The 21,230-nt window shown below is 45.9% G+C and overlaps 1 long non-coding RNA gene across 1 annotated transcript; it reads right to left on the bottom strand.

Annotated features, from left to right (window-relative positions):
• Nucleotides 1-6,991: 6,991 nt before the first annotated feature.
• LOC131273722 (uncharacterized) lies at nucleotides 6,992-20,370 on the bottom strand. Its single transcript, XR_009180998.1, has 2 exons — nucleotides 20,215-20,370; nucleotides 6,992-7,937 (listed from the first exon to the last, which is right to left on the bottom strand). It is a non-coding gene; the product is annotated as an uncharacterized lncRNA (long non-coding RNA).
• Nucleotides 20,371-21,230: the final 860 nt, after the last annotated feature.

Genomic DNA, 21,230 nt, shown 5'->3' with positions numbered 1-21,230 from the left:
AGGATGAGTCAGTGGTTAAATTCCAGTCATAAAAGAAAAAAAAAAAGAAATACAAAAGTAATAAAATAAATAAATTAAATAAAAATAAATTAAAAAAAGAAAGAAAGAAGACTCTTCTACCAGCCAAGAAGACGATAGCAATAATGTTGAAAATTCTGTGCATCCTAAACTACTTTGTCTCCTTAAACAAGACACAGCCATTGAGCAGGAAAGCCTCATGCTCAGCAATTGCTAAGACACTGGGTGTGTCCAGGGAAAAGCAAAGCCCTGAAACAGGCATGGAGCGAGCTTGTGGAGAGGGGCACTGGGGGGCCACGGTGCTGGGGGCAATGCAGGGAGGACGGCGTCCTTGGTAGCAGGTGGAAACCGGTGTGGCTGGCACCTCCTTCCTGGAAAGAAGGTGCCAGAATGTGCCCCCACCTCAGACTTCCACAGGCGGGTGTGCGGAGCAGGGAACCCGCGCGGCTCTGCGTTCCCCTCCGTGGGAAGGCCCGGGCGAGCCTCGCTGCCCCTGGGAGACGGCTGTGCCCGGCAGCAGGCACCTGCCCCCCTGCAGCATCCTCCCCTGCCCACTGCACCAGCACGGGGCGCCTCTTCTCAACAGCTTATGCTAAGTGCTAGGTCAAACCTCAGCAGCTGAGGTCAGAAAGCCTGGGATAAACTGTCAGGCTGCCCACGAGGACTAACCCAGAGGCTGGGCACGAGGCTCCAGGACAGAGCATGCAGGCAAAGAACTGGGTGAGGAACACCCACATCTCACCCACTTCCCACGTCTGCCTGCGCCTGATACAACCCAGCTGGTTATTTGGACGTTTCCTTACTTACTGCGAAACCTTCAGTAGCGTGGAAAACTGAGATGCGAGAATTGCAGCTCTTTTGGCCACTCAGAAAGGAATAACCAGAAGACATTTCCAAACAGTGTTTTCAACATTCTTACCAATCACATTCAGCGAAAAATTAGGAAGTGCCTCATGGAAGGAGATTCTCATCTAAGAACTTGCCAGGAAATAAGGGTAAGATTTTAGAAGCTCAACTGTTTAGGAATGCAATATAATAAACAGGCTTTTTTGCATAAAGAAATAAGCTTAAGAGTTTGATCAAACTATTATTGTTTTCACAAGGTCCAAATTAAGAAAAGAGAGAAAAAATGAATAGAAAATGTAAATATTAGTGCTCCTCATCCAAAGCAAAGCTTAATATTGTTGCAACTAATACCAGAGCTAAACACACAATGTGAACTGAAGATGGACATATAACTTAATAACCAAGACAGGCCATCAGCGTGGATTCCATGGCAACAACGGAATGCCTAGAAACCAGACTCTACTTCCTTAGTGATGAGTAAATCAAAATATGTTTTATTTTTATGGCTTGGACAGCTTAGTGGAGGAAGTCACATTGCCTTTATAAAGGAAAAAGAATTATATTAGAAGGAGAAGCTCGAATATACAATCAGCTTCCATAGTAACACAATCTGAAGAGTATATGGTTGCTTGCTGGGCAATCACATAGAAACTGGCCCTTCCTCAGATATTTTGCTTCATCACATTTAGCCAGTGTCCTATCTACGTGTTTCTATCTCTGATATCTTTGAAGAGTTCACTCTGGTTATATTAGGCATATTTTTATTTCTCATTCTCTGAAGCATATTTTCAATGACTATTGAAAATTGAAAATGTATCATCTTTTCAGTAAAGAAAGCAAGAGTAAAACAGATGGGATGAAGACTTTTTATTTTAAGGGGGAATTTTTCATCTTCTCTAATGTTATGTTAGAATTGGTAAAAGATTTCCTTTTAATATAAACTCGTACTTTTAAAATCATTTTTGGAGCAAAGAAGTATCTTATTTTATCCCTTCTAATTTAAGTATGATCGTGACCTGGAAGGATTTTCTAATGTTAGATATAATTCACATTAATGTTGGATGTAACACATAAATCAAAGCACATTGGTGTCCTCCATTAAGTTTTAACAATGAAAAAGAGCCTGAGACCAACAGGTTTGAGAACTATTGCTCTAGATTGTCACCTAAGTTCAAGCATCTCATTTCTTGACTTAAAGAGCAAAGCACAATATTAACAAATCAATTCAAATCCTCTTAGGAAACAATTTCTGGCATTCGGGTAGTATTTTATTTCTCTCAAGTATTGGAATTTTACTTTGCAGCTGCTATAGACCATAGTAATACTTGAGTTTGAATTCTGTTAATTTGTCATGTAATTTGACAAATTTCTACTGTTTTCCAAAATCAGATTCTTCCAACTAATTAGTAAGAGCTCTTCCTTTTAAGTCGAACTTAAGTATTTTAGTATGCTAAACTATTTCCTTTATCCTATTTTTTCCTTGTAAGTTCCTTCCCTTTTAAATAAGAAAATGAAAAGAATCAGTGACCACAAACTAAAACGCCTTACCAGCTCATCTCATCACATCTGCAGTGGACCATCAGACCGAGGCTGTGAGCCCGCTGGAGGGCTCCTGGCCTCCTCCCGCCCCGTGAGTGACTCCGGAAAGGTCTCACGGCCACATGTGGAGTCCTCCACCAGGGAGTTAACTTTTAGTGGCCTTCTCGGCCACCAGTCATTTACAGACAGATTGTTTTAGGCTTCATGACAACCAGAATGTGAGTCTCATTAACTCATGGTGTTTTACAGACGCGGCAGCTCAGGGTGGAGTGCGGCAGTTCTCCTCTGACAAGAGCATCACTGCTGCTCCCAGCTCGCCCTCGCCCTGTCGCTGGAGTTTCCAGAACCGCGAGACCAACGGTCAGAGAGGGCGGGCGACGCCGCCTCCCTCCCCGGGCGTGAGAAACCCCAGGACCGCGGTGGCGGGGCCGGTGCCCTCCTGGGGCTCTGGGGGGACCCTTCCCCCTCCCCGCCTCCAGGGGCTCTGGGGGGACCCTTCCCCCTCCCTGCCTCCGGGGGCTCTGGGAGGACCCTTCCCCCTCCCCACTTCTGGGGGCTCTGGGGGGACCCTTCCCCCCTCCCTGCCTCCGGGGGCTCTGGGAGGACCCTTTCCCCTCCCCGCCTCCAGGGGCTCTGGGGGGACCCTTCCCCCTCCCCGCCTCCTGGGGCTCTGGGGGGACCCTTCACCCTCCCTGCCTCCAGGGGCTCTGGGGGGACCCTTCCCCCTCCCCACTTCTGGGGGCTCTGGGGGGACCCTTCCCCCTCCCCGCCTCCAGGGGCTCTGGGGGGACCCTTCCCCCTCCCCACTTCTGGGGGCTCTGGGGGGACCCTTCCCCCTCCCCGCCTCCAGGGGCTCTGGGAGGACCCTTCCCCCTCCCCGCCTCCAGGGGCTCTGGGGGGACCCTTCCCCCTCCCCGCCTCCTGGGGCTCTGGGGGGACCCTCCCCCTCCCTGCCTCCAGGGGCTCTGGGGGGACCCTTCCCCCTCCCCGCCTCCTGGGGCTCTGGGGGGACCCTTCCCCCTCCCCGCCTCCAGGGGCTCTGGGGGGACCCTTCCCCCTCCCCGCCTCCTGGGGCTCTGGGGGGACCCTTCCCCCTCCCTGCCTCCAGGGGCTCTGGGGGGACCCTTCCCCCTCCCCACTTCTGGGGGCTCTGGGGGGACCCTTCCCCCTCCCCGCCTCCAGGGGCTCTGGGGGGACCCTTCCCCCTCCCCACTTCTGGGGGCTCTGGGGGGACCCTTCCCCCTCCCCGCCTCCAGGGGCTCTGGGAGGACCCTTCCCCCTCCCCGCCTCCAGGGGCTCTGGGGGGACCCTTCCCCCTCCCCACTTCTGGGGCCCCTGGCCACCCTGGGCGTGCCGCGGCTTGTGGACACGCGCCCGCCCCTGGCTCTCCGTCCCCGTGGCTCTTCTTCGCATGGCCCATGCCCATTATCCCCCTTTAGGACACCGGCTGCGGCTTGGGCCCACGTCACCCACACGACCTCACCTTGACTAATCACATCTGCAAAGACCCGATCTACAGACAGGTACGGGGACAGGGCTGCACAGCGTGGGGCGCAGTTCCGGGGCCCGAGCTCCTGGCCATTGAACTACACTGCCACCAAAATAAGCACAAGACAGCACGAGGCGGCAGTGCGGGGCCCTTCCGCCCTCCAGCCCCAGCCCCGGAACGCAGGCACCTGGACATGCTCTTTGTCAGGTTTCCTGTTTGCATCTGGCAGCATTCTTCGAGTGCCTGGAAAAAAGTAACGATCCGGTGTGGGGAAAACAGCCCAGGGATGGTGTCACCAGGACGGTGACAAGTCTTGATTCTTGGGAGGGGCTTCTTTCAGACGAGAAGTGTCTCTTTTGAAGGGCCAGGGGAACAGCAGGTGTCACTGGGGCCAAAACCAAAGGCCTGACACACCTGAAAAGGAGGAAGGGAACCTGTGTCCCGGAGTCCAGGGTGCCCGAGAGAGGGGCCGCGGGTGGGTGCACGGCGAGGCCCCGAGGGGGTGGCCCGTGCCATTGGGGGCCCCAGGGCCAGCGGGTCTGGACACAGGGCAGGGACGGGCACCAGGGGAGACTTGAGGAAGGGGCGCCGTTTCTGGCAGCTCAAGGGCTGTGGCGGCCGGCCTGGGGGTCCCCTGGGCAGGGTGGGGGGTGAGCCGCCCGCTCGGTGTCCGCCCGGTGTCCCCGAGGGCGCTCCTCTCCGGGGTCCACCTTCCTGTTCCCCGCCCTCCCAGCGCTTTGCACCCCCTTTCCTGGGCTGAGCCGCGGCTCCTGCTCCGAGTGCAGCTCCGGCCCGCGGGGCAGTGCCTTGGGCCTGGCACCCCGCTACGGATCCTGGGGGTGGCGGGCAAGCCGGGACCACCCAGGGCCCCCGCATCGAGGGCTGCGTTCTGACACACCCAAAACAGCTCGTGGACAGGGGCGGCCCTGTATAAAACATTAGACCACATTTCAACCTGCCCTTCTCCTTCCTCTCCAGGTACCTCCCAACGTCCCACGCAGGATTCCCCGATGGGCCCCTCCCATCTGGCAGCAACCTCCTGCTCACCGTCTCTCACCGCGGCACTTCAGGGCCACACGTACTGGGCGCAGGGGGGCCTTCGTCTCCTGAAATCTGGGGGCACCCCTCTGCCTTGGCCACCTGTGCTGGGTCTTTGCCAGGTGTAGCTCCGCCTGCTCCCCGCCAGGCGATGCCTTCCTGTTCCCTAAAAAGCAGGTCATTTAGTAACGCCTCCGTCTCCAGCCCTGGACCTTTACCTTGCTTATGATTCAAGTTATGTAAAAATCGAGTCGTTTATGTGCTTGTCAATTAGAGAATGACTTCCTGAAGACATGGCCCCAGAGGGCTGAAAACCCAGCAGGAAAACAGCGAGCATTTGTCACGAGAAGCTGTCCAGGGGCGAAGGCCCCAGAGCTCTTGGCTGCCCCGCCCGGGGCTGGACCTGGAGGTCCTTTGCTGGTGTTTGTGGCCCTGAAACTGATTCCAAACGGGCCAGCAACAAGCTGCCAGGGTGCGGAGGTCATGAGCTTTTCTTTCTCTTTGGTCCTATATTTTGAATTTTGAGTTGCACGGAGCAGGGCCCAAATGCAGGGCTATTGATTGCTGGGAAAGCATTTGTCCTGCGAGGCAGGTAACTGGGTATCGATTGGCTGGCAGGCTGATCTCCGCGATGGCTCTCCAGGCTCGGGGCTGCCCGAGTGTGTATGTTTTGGGGTGTGGTAAGCCTGGAGGCCCATCGTGAGCTAGATTACAGTCAACTGAACTTCGAAATGCTCGGTACTTGTTGGTTTTAAGATGTATTTCATTTCTCCGTATCCCCTTGCTGTTTTCACTCGTTGTGTCTGTTTGTCTTCCTTGTTTCTTTTTAAGAGGAACTGGGAGCTGAAACTGGGACCTCCAGTGTGGGAGGAAGCTACCCAATCGCTTGACCCACCTCCACTCCCTGCTTTGTTGTGTTTCTCTTTTCTTTTTTTTAACTCCCCGCAGCTCTTGTTGTATCATCTTGTTGCTTCAGCTCGCTGTCTTCTTTAGGAGGCACCAGGAACCTCTGCTCCATGTTTTGTTGTGTTTCTCATTATGTTTTTTTCTTGCTGTGCCTCTAGTTGTGTCAGCTTGCGTGCCTGCCTATCACACCAGCTCTCTGTCTTCTTCAGGAGGCATCAGGATTCGAACCAGTGGCCTCCCATGTGGTAGGCGGGGCCCAGTCCCCTGAGCCACATCTGCTTCCCTGGTGCATGCTTTTAGTCACGACCGTGCTCACCCACCAGTGTTAATGGTCGGTGTTTGTGAGGGTTGCCTCTGATGGACTCGTGCTTCCAGCTGTTATCTTATGTAGTGGGAAATAACTGGGGTCCAGATGTTTAAGGCAACCAGCACGGCGCTCGTGGAGGACCCTAAGAGGCACTGGCTCGGTGGGTGGCTCTCGCTCGCCTGGTTAATGAAACCTAGAGCACGGTCATGCCAAAGCTTCTCCATGAACAGAGGCACCTGTTCACGCGGCCCCTGGGCAGCCCTCAGGACGGGGCAGAAGCCGGCGTTTCCGTGGAACGGGAACTTCTCTTGCTCGCTCCACTCTTCAGGCACTTTGTGACATGAAAGCTGTGGCGCTAGGCCCTGTTCCCTTGTTAATGCAGCCACTGAGGACGGCTTCCTTTTAGGCAGGTGCTGAGGCTGAAACTCGAGTCGCTTTCCTCCCGCAAGTGGGAAGCTAACAGTCACTTGACAGTGGCTGACACAGAGTGGGGGATTTCGTGTCATAGGATCTGAGCTCTCTTTGCTGTAAGCCTTCTCCCTTTACGTGGCCTGGACAGGTAGGGTGCTGCAAGAGCTGAGATGCCTGTTACCATGGGAACCCAGAGCCGCGAGCGCGCGGTTCTCTCTTCTCAGGGGTTAGGACTGGATTTTATAACGAATAGGGGCTTCATAGCTAATGGCATAAATGAATTCCCTCTAGAGATCTGCAAACATGAAATATGTTTGAACAAATGTCATTTCGGGGAACTTCTGGGAATCTGTTATGCTGGACATCAATTTTAAGTAATTTTGAAAATCTCCAGCTCCTTTATCAACAAGTTTAGTCAATGAAGAGGCACAGACTGGTTTCAAGGCCAAGTGTGTCTTTTATTCTCTGTGCAAATAAACACCGAGGCGGAGTGGGCAGGAGGGAGATTCCGAGTCAGAGCTGCTGGATTAAGCCCTCACCACCCGCAAAACGGCTCTTTACCCTCAGCTCCTGAGCTTTCTCGACTGTAGACATGCACTAAAGCAGGATCCCGGTCAGGTGGCGTATCAGCAAATGACAGTAAGTGCACGCGGAACCACTGCCAGCTGACTACAGAAGTACTTTCCCTCCTGCGCAGGGTGTCAGAGCTGTCCACTGCTACCACTGTCCTGTTTCCAGCAGGACAGTGTGGCCGGAGCTGCCGGCTTCAGAGCAGGACCAGAAGGGAGGCCCCTGTCCCTTCCCAGATGCTTCCCTGTTAGGAAGCGACAGGTGAGAACGCTGCCTTCGAGGGGCGACCTCGCTGGGGCGGCGGGCTCTGGTCTGCACCGTCGTGTGAACGATGGACCAGCTCTGCCTCTGACGCAGGCCAGGGGGGAGTCCGTGAGGACCCGTCCAGCAGGGGTGCCAGTCCTGCTGGGGCGATTGGGTGGTTCTGCCTCCAGATCCAGGAAGAGGCAGGGGGGGCAGCAGGCTCAGTGCTGGTCCAAGTGAGAAGGTAGAAACACCGGCAAGAAACCAGAGGCAGGTGGGAGCACCGAGAGGCTATCGTCTTCTTTCTACCGGGGGTACCAGTTGTTGCTTTTCTGAACCGAGCAGGTTGCATTTCGGGGAAGCAGGCGTAGCTCCAGGGGAAGGTCAGGGGTGGGGGTAAAGCTGCTGGCGACCCGAGCTGGGGGCCCACCTGGGAGGCCACCTCAGCAAGTTACCTAGCTCGATGAGCAGGAATCAGGAAGGCTGGCAGAGTCCACGATCGGTCATGCTCTTGTAAAGGTGTGAGCGGTCATGGTCACGGCTTTTAAGCTTCAAAACGTGTATTCTCTCCTGAAATGAGAGTGTGTGGGAAGTTCCATTGAAATAGTTCCTTATACAAAAGCAGAATGGATTTTTCTTAGTATAAAATAAAGTTGATTATATGAAAAAAAATTACATAATTTCTAAAAAACATGCCAATACACCAAATGACCTAAAAGCAAAATAATAATAATTACAAATACTAGACAGAGGAGTCTCATCTCAAAACCTACCTTAGATATCAAATGCTACATAGGAAGGGGACAGTGGAATATCGGTTCGGTGTGACTGCATGCCCCTTCCACGTCAATGATTTTTCCTATAGATTTTTGCATACTTAGCATAAGCCAGCTTCATCTGAAAGAATGCTGAATGAAAAGCCCGATCACAGCAGTGAGCACAGAATCCTACACATGGATAAAGCCTCAACCTGGATTATCATGATTTATACCTACAACCAGTTTGAACATACAATTTTAAAAAGGGAAAAAAAATCAGTCGTGGTGACAATAAGAAACTTGTATTGCAAATACTCAATATTATAATTGGTGTTCAGAACAAAATGTTAAAAAGGTAGAGTTGACACGTGTTTATTGAGCACTATGCTAAACTGCCTCTGATCAATGCATCTAACTAATTATGCCACCAGGATGAAAGATGTCTAGAAAGCACAACAAATCCTTTTGAATTAAAACTGCAAACAATATGTATGAGTAAAGGGACAAATTGAAGACAACATTATTACATCAATTTATTACCTCTCTCTCCCTGGCTTTCCATTTGCACTAAATTGCATCTAAATCTTAAGTCCCATGGTGCTCTTTGTTCTTTTTTTTACCTTAATTTGTCAATGTGAATGAAATCCAGGATTTTAAGAGGAGTATGAGTTTTAAATAATGATGCTTGGAGTTGGGGGAAGTTAAGGATGCTGTGAACAAAGAATTCTAGAGAAAGTGTTTGCTAATATTTTCTACATTCAAATTGTGTCCAGTAGTCTCATCCTTTAGTTACCTCTTTTCAAGGCTTTAACAGAGGTTTCCTTTGGTTTTGTTTTATTTTTTCATCAATAAGAGAAGACCGGAGTTGATAAAGTCAAAACAGCATTTTGGTGTTGCCATACATACAAGAGGAAAATGCCAGGTTTTAGTAGCAGATCCCACAGGGAGGAGGAGGCGCAAGCAATAAAATAAAAATAAGATCTTCTGGTCCAGAGTCTATTGTGTGATGCACCTGCCACATTGTTTAGACAGTAAAACTGTGTTGAAAGGACACACACACGGGACAACAGTATTTAACGAACTACATAAAAACATGTCTGATTGCTGTGTTGTTCTTGTAGAATGAATCCAATTGCTGTGTTGTTCCTACAGAATGAGCTCACTTCTATCAACAGCCTTTGTATTCTTCAAACCCCAATGTCTTCCTGCAAGAAATCTTCCTTTTAGCCTCTATCGATTGCTCCCTTCTTCAAATCCCATAATATTTATTGATTTAACCTGCAATGGCAAGTAGAATGCTGGGATTTGGAAGAAATAATAAGTCTCTATCTGGGTTATCTAACAATAGAACTGTGCTACATTAGGAGAGCCTGCTGGAGCTGCACAGTGATGGGCCATGCGTCCCTGGTAGCAGTTGATTTTTGTTCTTACTCTCCATTTGATGGTCGAGCATTTATTTCTCTTTATTTGTTATGTAACCCCTATCTGCAAGTCCCTTCTTCCTCAGAGAGGTCCTAAGAAATTGGGAGGACTGGCAGGGATTATGCTATTTCTTTGCATACTCTCTCAGCCTCAAATTAATACACAGGTATAATGGATGTTTACTAATGTTTGTTAAAATGAATAGAGTTGAATATATGGATGCTTATTAAAAAGATATGTAATATCCAGGACAGAATTACAACAAAATTTAAAATACTCTAAGATGGAACATGTTTATACTCAATAATTGGATAGAAGTTACATTTTATTTACATATACACTATTCCTGGGCTCATGATAATGTAGTTAGCACTTTTTGAGAACCTCCTAAGTAGAAGGCTCTGTCTCAATACTGACGATCGTAAATAATCCAATAAAATGTATCCGTAATAAATATAGGGCACAAGTGAGCCTGACAAAAGGAGGTGGAAATAATGGATGAATAAATTCATGGAACACTACTTATATATTTATGTAACACTATTCCACAAATTTCCAATGCAAGCATTCTGCATTCAGTTTCCTTGGAAAGAAAATAATAGGTATTTCTAGAAGCATTTTAGCTCTAACTTCATTTTCTAACTTATCAAGTAGACCCTTTGATACTATGGTCTCTGTATCAGCAGCACTGCCCTCACCCAGGAACTTGGTGGAAATGCAGATTACCCAGCTCCGTCCCCGGCCTGCTGAGCCCTGGTTTATTCATGCATGCACAGTAGAGAGTTTGGTAAGCACTGAAGTAGACTGCAATTTTAAATATGTTTGAACTAAATTTCCTTTGATAGGCTTTTGATTTCCCAACAATAAAATACATGACAAAGGAAAATGGAATCACTTCTGACATCAAAGTTAAGGAAGCATGAATCTATTTTTATGCCACAGGTAAGAATAAAACTATCTTCAGTCAAATTCAAAACCGGGACCCTTTTGGTTGTGCTAACAACTCAGTTTCCTTGCCGGGTCCCCATTCCTACGGGGCTACAGAAGTGGACTCCTGTGTTCTCAGTGTTCTGGGCGCTCTGGATCAAAGGCCTCTCTCCGTTCAACACCTGCTGGCGTGCCAGGAGCCCTCTGGGGCCTTGTCCATTCTGCCGGCTGTGGCTTCCCTCCTTCCCTCGCCTGGTTACGGTGACTTCGTGAAGCAGCAGCAGAGCTGGGGGCTGGCCGGGGGCTCTGGCTCCAGACAGCTGGCTCGCGGCAGCACCCGGCGCAGTGCTGCCCCTGGACAAGCCCTCGTGGCCCCGAGAGCTGGCGCCCCGGCTCCTGAGCCCCGAGGCCACGCTTCTCCGGTCCCCGCGAGGCAGGCAGCCAGCCGGGCTCGTTCCCGCAGGGAGCTGGGGCCGGCCTCCGCTCTTCCCTCTGAACTTCCTGGCTGGGTGTCCCTGGGTTCTCCTGCGTGAACCCCAGATGGAAGCAAGAGCCTCATGTAGTCCCTTGGAGCCTTTTCTCCTCCCTTTCCAGAGCTCATCCAGCATCATGTAGCGCATTCGATTGTCATTATCGCCTGCCTGCCTTCCTTCCTCCCTCCCTTCCTCTCTTCCTTCCTTCCTTCCCTTCCTTCCCTTCTTTCCTTTCCTTCCTTTTCTTTTCTTTCTTGGAAATACATATACAACGTAATTCTTTTCATCCTAACCCCTGCCAAGCATACCATTCAGAGGGATTAGTTACTTTTACAATGCTGCAGTACCTCACCACCATCCATGACTGGATCTCCCCTTCACCCAAATCAGAAGACCTACACTCATTCTGCATTAACTGCCCACTGCTCCTGCTTCCCACCCCTGGTAATCTGGACTCTACGTCTGTCTTAATGAGTTTCCAATGTTTTCTATTCTCTTTAAGGTTACAATGGGGTTTAAGTTCAACTTCTCGAATGTATAATAATCTGGTTTGCTTTGACACCCACTTAATTTTGAAAGCATACATAAATTATATTCCTATATCCCTCCATCCTCTGAGCCCACCTTTATGCAGTTCTTGTCATACATCACATATTTATACATTATGAGTCTAAAGCCACTGGTTTATCATTATATCTTATGCATTTGCCTTTTAGATTCTGTAGAAAGTAAAAACTGGATTTACAAATCAAAAATACTGTGATGGTTACGCGAATGGTCCCCTCGGCCAGGTAATTGTTCCCAGTTGTTTGGTCAAACAAGCACTGGGCTAATTGCAATACGAGGACATTTATGGACTTTAGCCACCCGTGACTTTACTGTATAGACAGCTGATTACATCTGCATCAATTAGGGAGATTGCCATCAGCAACAGTGATGTTTTATCCAATCAGTTGAATACCTTAAAAGGGAAAATGATTTCAGCATTCAGAGAACTCCCCAGCTGGTCTTTGGACAACCATCATCTCCAGGAAACTCATCAAGGGCCTTCACTGGACTTTCATCAGAGCCCTAGTTTGCAGCCTGCAGAACTGGATTTGCGCATCTCCATGGTCACGTGAGAGACTTTTATAAAATTGCATACTATTGACGGAATTCTGTTAATTCTGTTTTCCTAGAAAACACTGACTAATACAAATACAAAATACAGGTATTTATACGTAAACATATCAATATCTTTGCCAGATATTTTATTTTTTCATGTGACTTCAGTCAATTCTCTGACGTCCTTTCCTTTCACCTGCAGGACTCCCTTTAGCATTTCTTGCAGGTTCAGTGTAGAGAGTATGAAGTCCCTCCACTTTGCTTCTCTGAGAAAGTCTGAACCATTCCCTCATTTTTGAAAGACTGTTTTGCCAGATATAGAATTCTTGATCGGTAAATTTTGCTTCCAGCACTTTAAATGTCTTCCCACCGCCTTCTTACCTCCATGGTTTCCAATGAGAAATCAGCACTTAATCTTGAGACTTCCTTATATGTGACTTGTTGCTTTTCTCCTACAGCTTTCAGAATTCTCTCTTTATCTTCAGCTTTCAACAGTTTGATTCTAATATGCCAAAACAAGAGAAGATGTTTAAAAATGAAATGGGAATCTCTGTTATATGTCATGGGGGGAATGATTTGGAAATTACAATTTGATGCCCAGCTGAATTATTATTGTGGCCAAATAAAGTCAATTTCAGACATGAGAGATTTTAGATAAGTTACCTTTTCCATTTGAAAAAAAAAATCAGTATGTGTTCAAGGCCCACCCCCCCCAGGCTCCCCCCCAAAGACTCCAAAAAGTAGGTAGACATGAGACCCAGGAAACAGAGAAAATCTCACTACAAAATTCACTACAATTGAGAACTTATTTCAAACTCTATTCAAACAATAAAATGATATAAAAAGGTGGATGGTCTTATTTACATTTATTTTTTCCATTACATGAAAGGTAATTAGAAAGTGATGGAAAAATGCCCCAGCATTTTTATAAGACAATAATAATCCATAGATAAATAGAATAATATTGAACATCATGGTTTGGGGGGCAGTTGATAGACAGTAGGAAGAAGAGAGAAGGAAAGGGAGTCCATCTGGTTTCAGAACTCTCAATGTTCCAGAAGGGCCCTCTGGACATTACACAGTTATTGGAAAGTGTTTTTACATATTCATAATAGGATTTGTGTCATTACTCATCTTCTATTTTAGATGTAATTTATAACCAAAGGAAAAGTTTGCTTAAAAATGCAAATGTTCTGATCTTGATACATTTTTTAAAAAAGAGTAATGATAGACACTGTGAGAGGTTGGTGAAGGAGAACAGGTGAAGAATAAAGCATAAGGGACACAAATTTCATCACTTTATTTTGTGGATGTCTAGAGTTACTAGATACAGTTGATGGATTTAGAAATAAAGGGTTAAATATTTAACGTTTTAAGTGGGAGCTGACATAGGTGCAACACATGCCTCAACTTTTATAAAAGTAAGTCATTGTATGTGATATGAAATCAAGAAATAAAAATTATTAAGCAGGGAAGCAGACTTGGCCCAGTGGTTAGGGCGTCTGTCTACCACATGGGAGGTCCGCGGTACAAACCCCGGGCCTCCTTGACCCGTGTGGAGCTGGCCCATGCGCAGTGCTGATGCGCGCAAGGAGTGCCCTGCCACTACACAGGGGTGTCCCCACATAGGGGAGCCCCACGTGCAAGGAGTGCACCCCGTAAGGAGAGCTGCCCAGCGTGAAAGAAAGTACAGCCTGCCCAGGAATGGCCCCCCACACACGGAGAGCTGACAGCAAGATGACGCAACAAAAAGAAACACAGATTCCTGTGCCGCTGACAACAACAGATGTGGACAAAGAAGAACACGCAACAAATAGACACAGAGGACAGACAACTGGGGCAGGAGTGGGGAAGGGGAGAGAAATAAATAAAATAAATAAATCTTAAAAAAAAATGTATAAACATATTTATTTGCATTTACAGTGGTAACTCAACTGAACACACACAAAAAAGGGTTAAAGATTGCTCCATCTAATAAGTAGATTAGGGTTGAAGACCTGAATATTTTACTATTTATTTAATATTATTCCATAATTTTTTAGTTGTTAAAACCACATTTATATATTAAAGGTCCACAGTTCCTCTACTAAGTCTCTTGAGTGGGCAGATGTATATCAGAAATAAGAATTTTTTCATATTATATAGCACCCAGTTGGGCCTGGGATAGTGTTTCGTAATCAAAAAAACCATGTAGAATACAGATTATAACTAGCTTCACAGCAATTCCATGAAGGCTTAGCTGCCAAAGATTTATTAAACCTTGATTTCTCGGAGCATTTTAGATTTTGAGATTGCAGTTAAGGAATTGTGGATCTGTATTTACCCAATAAAATTAAGTTTGCACATATAGTTGTAAGGAAGATTCAAAATGAAACACACATAGTCCATCTCCCTTTCAACCAAGTTACATTTTCCTTTTCAGTTGAAGTGTTACTGTAGCTATGTAAAATATGATATGTTTACTTTCCCTTTTGAAATAGCAAAATACATATATTTATGTGGCAAGAACTACAGTGATGAATGCTAGAGCAATTTAGAAAGAAAATCTGGTCAAAGGCACTGCAAAGGCCTTGGAATCCAGGATTTCAGCAGGAGTGTTTCCCTGGGTTGGCTGAGAACACGGGACAGATGGCCACTGATTTGCAGTTGAAGCAGCACAGCATTTGTGTTCATTACAATTTGCAAATCCTCCCACTCGGCCCTTTTTGAAAAGAAAAATCCCATTCCAGATGAACAAAAGAATAGATCATCATAGAAGGGAGGATGACCCAACCAAGCGCTAGGGACCTGATTTGTAATTTACAAATGTAAAAGTTAGAGAGGAGGACACCCTGCACATGGGTAAGGTAACAGAGGCTATGACAAAATTTCAGAGAAGTGAAGTTTGTGGAGATGACCACCACCCATGAGTTCAAAAAGATGAAATCAGCAAGTATTAATGGGTACTTTACGTGAACAGGGCAGTGGAGAAGGGGACACAAGGAAGTGTCCTTCAGGAGCTCACAGCAGAGGTGAGAAGTGAGACCTACTCACCAAGAAAGAAAGAGCCTCAAAGGTAGAGCTTGCTTGTAGGGCGAAGGCGGGCCAAGTGCTGGTTAGAGAACGAAAGACGCCGGAAGGCAGAGCGGGTGGAATAAGAGTTGGGCCTGGATGGGAAGAAGGCTGCTGGTTTCAGGAAGTCCTGTCCAGCTTCCCCAGCCCCTGGTAAATCATACCTGGAAACGGCCAGGTACACAGGGGAAGCCAAGTGTCTGAGCCCTCCAGGGAGCCTCACCTGACTGTGAAGGGCTGCACTGGAGAGAGTGACCACAGCTCCCTGAGGTTCCTCTCCTGCTTGGTTTGGGTGCTGGCCTCTCGCCTTTGAGGACGCTGAGCCCTCAGGCGTGGTGGCCTGCTGTGCCCAGCTGCCCAGCTCCTCAGCCACCCCAGGCCCCAGGGCGGGGCGCAGAGCCGGCTCTATGAAGGCTTGACTGCCACTTCAGGGAGGAGAGGAGGCCTGGGTAGTGGGACGTGAGAGGTGGACGGAGAGCCCGGGCAACGTAAGCAGGAGGGGCTGCGTGAGATGAGGCACGGCCTGGAGGCCAAGGGGAGGTTTAAAACAGGTGCTGACCAGATCGTGCAGGGCAGGGCAGGGTAAGGAGTTTGGAAATTATCCTATAAGGAACAAATATTTATCAGCGGTATGAGGAGCAGACAACAGATTCACGAGAAGCAGATTTTAGGAAAAGAAGTGAGAGTACAAGGTGTAAATTAGATAAGAGGAAAAAAGATACTATGGACAGAAACAACAGGTTCAAGGATCTAAGCTTGAAGGAATTGGGAATTAGACTAGAATGGGACAATTGGAAAAGAAATAATGTAACGGAAGTGAAAGAAAAGTCCAGATTAACTCCAAGGTGATTTGGTACTAACTACTGGCAGTGAAAGAGGACTTGTTTTCCGGTGTTTTGAGGCTTGGAGACAGGATTTGGTGTGCAACTCATTTGAAGAGAAAAGGAATTTGGATTTTAAATATGAGGTGAATATGACACATCGAAATGGAAATGTTCAACAGAGGATGTGGGAATGGGCAGTAAAATCAGATGGAATTCAGGTAGATTGAGAATTCAGGTAGAGGTGACGGGCCCTGGGAGAGCTGGTTCCGTGCTGAGGGAAGGGGGAGAGCAAGGAGCAACTGAGTCTTGTGGCCCATTTAGAGTCTGGAAGAGGAAAAGAAGCCAAACAGAAGAGGGAGAGAGGGTCAGAAAATGGAAAAGGGAAATTGGAACCCTGTGGGATGACAGCATCGAAGGGGAGAAAACCCCAAGGCCACCGTGCGGAACGCTGCCGAGAAGGTCAAGGACCAAGGTCAGGGGAGGGGCAGTGGGGATCTGCCACCACCACCAGGACCACGCAGCCTTCACTGGTAGCGTCGTGGGACCAGGAGAACCAGCTCTTCGAGGCCGGGCACGTTTGCACATGGAGGCTTTCCATATACATATGCTTCCTCTGATAAGGGCCAAATAGGGTTTTAAGAACCGCCTTTCAAACAAGTCCTACCGCAAAGCATGTCCTCTTGAAACATTAGGAAGGAAGCATCACTGCTGCATCATCCTAGCAGAGTCTGCTCCCCCTGGCCCCTCAGATGAGCAGTCCACGCTCTCCTTTACTGGCTCACACTCCAAGGCTGGGCGGGACCAACCCATCCTGAACTCTCCAGGTGGGTGACTGGCCCGGGCCAGGACAATCAGGGCACCTCACCTCCATGGCACTGTCCATTGATCATCCAGGGCCCAGCACATGGCCCAGGTTGGGCCAATCAAAACCAGTAAAACTCAATCTAGAAAGAAAAATCAAAGAGGCAGTTACCAGGGGCCAGGATGAGGGGAGAAGGGGGAGCTTTGGCTTAACAGGTACAGAGGTTTTGTTTGGGGTCATGAAAACATTTTGGTAACGGATGGCGGAGATGTAGTACAACATGGGGAATGTAGTCAATACCACTGAGATATACACTTGAAATGGTTAAAATGGGAAGTTTTAACTCTCAATTCAGTATCTTTTACTTGGACTTTCCTGGACGTGGGCACACTCTGCACCCGCACTTGAACTTGGAAGGGTATAGGGTGGAGTCAGTTTGACTATTGGTCACTGATACAGCCTTGCCTGTCTGATGATGGAAGCACAGCACAAAGCAGAGTGGAGGGACGGAAAGAGAAAGCCAACCTGAAAGACAGTATCTGAGCCTTGAATAAAACTGGGTCTGTGAAGCTTCAGAACATGAGCCAAAAAATTATTTTATTGGCTTAAATCCATTTTCAGATTATTATTTAGTCCTTTAAAATCCAAAAAGCATTTAACTGAAACCATGAGCTCACTATTCACTACAAGAGCCTCTTATTCAATTAGATTCACTTTCTAAGGGGAAAAGCATCTCACAATTTTATTTTTTAGTTTTAACTTAGAATCTAGAGCACCTTCACGAAGGAAGACCCATGCACTTGTATTTCATTATCCCCACTGCTCCAAGGACCATCCTCTGGTGTGGACCAGTTTTGTATCAATCATTCATATTTTTATTATTTTGATTTTCAAGTTGTATTTAAGGGAATTCCTTTCATCCCGTGAAAAACTTGATCTTTACAAAATAGATTTGTAACTGGCCTCAGCTCCCATGTTTCCTAAGAAGCAGTTAAGAATGACTAGTAGACGTCCTTTGCACACAGCTCTATTACAGATGCGTTTGAGAGTTAGGACCATGGCACAGCCACGGCGTGGTCTTGTCCATCCTTGTTTGGCCACAGGAGTCTTAGATGACCGCATATCAGGGGTCGACTCTGGCATCCTGCATTCCACTCTCCAATGTGTCCTTGGTTTGATGACAGATTAGTCACCCTACCTATGAAAAGTTTACAAGTAACTATGCTACCATATATTACTGTAAAAACTTGCAAAAGTACAGCTAGAAATTAATTTAGTGAGGAGTCAGCCACAAAATCCAGCACATCTCTAGTATTCTACAAGCCTAATGACTCAGATGTTCGATAGGTTCTAAATGTATAATCTCTTTAATGATACAGAAGCACCATTACATCCAGTTCCCTGGGGTTGACAGCACATAATCAGGGCATTGTTAAATAAAACGATATTATGTAAATAATAGATGGACTTGTCTTAGTGGTTAGTTCATGCTCTTTGAGCAGAAAGTCTTCCATGTTTTTACCCAAGGGCACATATTCTGAAAATTTTGATATCAGTTATAATTTATTATTAATACATCTTTTTAAACATTTAATTTGCATAAATGTTTGGATTTGTAAACAGTTTATTTATGCAGACTTTCCTAAGCACTGATTAAGAAACTCAAGCAACCAAGTAAAAGAAAATAGATTGAAGATTCACTGAAAGGCAGCTATGAATTATAAACACTGGGATAAATCCTGGCAAGTCATTCTGCCTCTCACAAGGTGTGATATCAAAGACCAGTACATATGAAGACATTTTGAAAATAATGATTTAATTTTTGACATGCTAAGCATTATACTTGCTCCTTAGATTTCTTCCTCTTTTAGAAAATCCTTTCACTTTGCATGCATTCCATTTCAATATGACCTCCATTAAGGAAACGATGCCCCACTGTCAACAGCTTTACAAAGCACAGATTCTTATGAATCCAAACCTAAAGCTAAGGCAAAGGCAAGAATTTATGCTGTTACTTTCTCATTCTTCTCCAGATTTTTATTAGCTTTAATAGAGATCTGTAGAAGAATGACTATGTTTTCATTTGCTACAATATTTTAAAATGCTGCTCTTCAAAATATCTAGTGCTACCTCACTTCATATCCCTCCATAATGGGTTTGAAAGTGCATTAAATAAGCTCTTCTCAAAAACTGCCACTTCTGTGAAGCCTAATCTTGTTCCTCTGGAGTATTTTGTACTCGCCTGTGTTATTTCTCACATGATATTCCATTACTTTTACCCATTCGCATAGATGCCAAACTCTAAGTGAACTAGTTCTAATGGTACTGAAATTGTCTCCAGGTCAGGGCAAAACCAAAAAACTCCTCCACCGTGAAACTCGACACAGATGAAAGGAAGGAGGGAGCAGAGAAAGAGCTCTGAAGTCCATATCGCTCATAACATCTCGAAACCCACGGAAAAAAAGGGAAGAAAAGAGGAATGGAGGGAGCTTTGAAGCTGTGAAGCTAGAAAGATGTCACAATGCCATTCTCTGACCTAAAAGTAGAGTAAATCTCATTTCACTTAAGAAAATGATCCGTCAATTCTCATGCAAAGTTATTATACAGAAAAGAAAAAATTAAGAGCAAAATAATATCACTAGAGAAAATGAAAGCATGCCAGAAACTCTTCGACAAAGTAGTTGTACAAAAAAAACTGCAGACCAGTTTCACTTATGAATATCAATACAGAAATTTTAAATAAAATATTAACAGGCAGAATGCAACAGCATTTTTAAAAGAAGTCCACCATGAGAAAGTAAGACATGCAAGAGTGGTTCAATATTAGAAACCTCATTAACATAATTCATCATAGTAAGCAAATTAAGGAAAAAAACATTAACAAATTTTTGACAAAATTGCAAAGCAATTCAGAGGAGAGAGAGTAGTCTTTTCAACAAATGGTGCCAGAACATTTGGACATTTACATGCAAAGCTAAAAATAAGTGGAGTTAGACACAGGCCTCACACCTTACGCAGAAATGAACTCAGCTTGGATCACAGACCTACGTAATCATTAAATGCAACTCTGAAACTTCTTCAGGAAACCATGGAAGAAATCTACATGACCTTGGGTTCAAAATGAATTTTTAAATACAACACCAATATTATGAGCCATGAAAGAAAAAACCTGATTATTTGGACGTCATTAAAATTTTAAAAATCTGCTCTGTGAAATAAACGTTAAGAGAATGAAAAGAAAAGCCAAAATCTGGGAGAAAATATTTGAAAATACTGAAAATATTAAAAAGGCATGTATATACAAACAACACTTAAAGTTCAAAAAAAAAAAGAGAGCAAGCAACCCAATAAAATAATAGCCAAAAGATCCAAATGGACACCTCACCAAAGCAGGTACCCGTATGGGAATAAGTACAGGAAACAATACTCAACATTACGTGTCATTAGGCAACTTCAAATTGAAACAATGAAGAAACTACTACATACTTATTAGAAGAGAAGCTAAATTCCAAAGTATATGACAGCAGCAATTGCTGGGGATGATTCAGAGCAGCAGGAACACTCCTCATGGCTGGAGAGAATGCAGAATGGGGCAGGCATGTTGGAAGGCTGGCAGAGCCTTTTTCACCTAAACCCTGGCATAACCTGAGATCCAATAGTCACACTCCTAGGTTTTACCGACTGGTATGAAGACTTACAGGAAACCCTGCATGTAAATATTTATGTAACTTTATTCACAGTTGTCCAACCTGGAAACAATCAAGCACCTTTCAATTGGTGAGTGATTATACAAACCGCAGCATGCATACAATGGAATGCTATTCAATACAGAAAGAAAAGAGCTGTGGAGTCAAGTGGAAACATGGGTGGATGTTAAATGCTTGTTGCTCTGTGAAAGAAGTCAGCCAGAAAAGGCTAGAAACTGTGTGATCCCATTTATAGAATATTCTAGACAGAGCAAAGCTGTGGAGACAGTAAAAGAACAGTTTGCCAGAGATTTTGGGATGGCAGAGGGTTGAATAGGTGGAACAGATAATTTTTTAGGGTAGTGAAACCTTAAATGATGGATACATTCCATTATGCATTTGACAAAACTCTTATATTATCTTCAGAGCACAAAGAGTAAACTTTAATGTATTCAAATTATATATATATATATATATATATATATATAAAATTTAGGAGGTTGCAGTATCCCAAGATGGAATGCAGTATGTGACAAAAGAACCTAATTGTATCAAAATTTTAGGAAATAACCCCACTAGAAAGAGTGGGAGGAAAACAGTGTGATGAAAACTCTAAAACTAAAGGTAAGTGGAACTGTAGAAAGACTGTGGTCCAGCTGATGAAGTTGTTTTCTGTGGCGGTATAGATTAACAATTATGAAACCACCATCCATGTCGACTGGAATTGAACGATTAAGTGGACTGTGAATGCTGGGAGCCAGTTTACCCAGTGTTGGAGTGGGAGGTTACAGACAAGTAAGAAGAAACCCACGTGAT

Source organism: Dasypus novemcinctus, chromosome 16 (assembly GCF_030445035.2).
Source record: "Dasypus novemcinctus isolate mDasNov1 chromosome 16, mDasNov1.1.hap2, whole genome shotgun sequence".
Taxonomy (NCBI): Eukaryota; Metazoa; Chordata; class Mammalia; order Cingulata; family Dasypodidae; genus Dasypus; species Dasypus novemcinctus.
The sequence above is the reverse complement of the archived record's forward strand: the minus strand, read 5'-3'. Positions and strand labels throughout refer to the sequence as shown.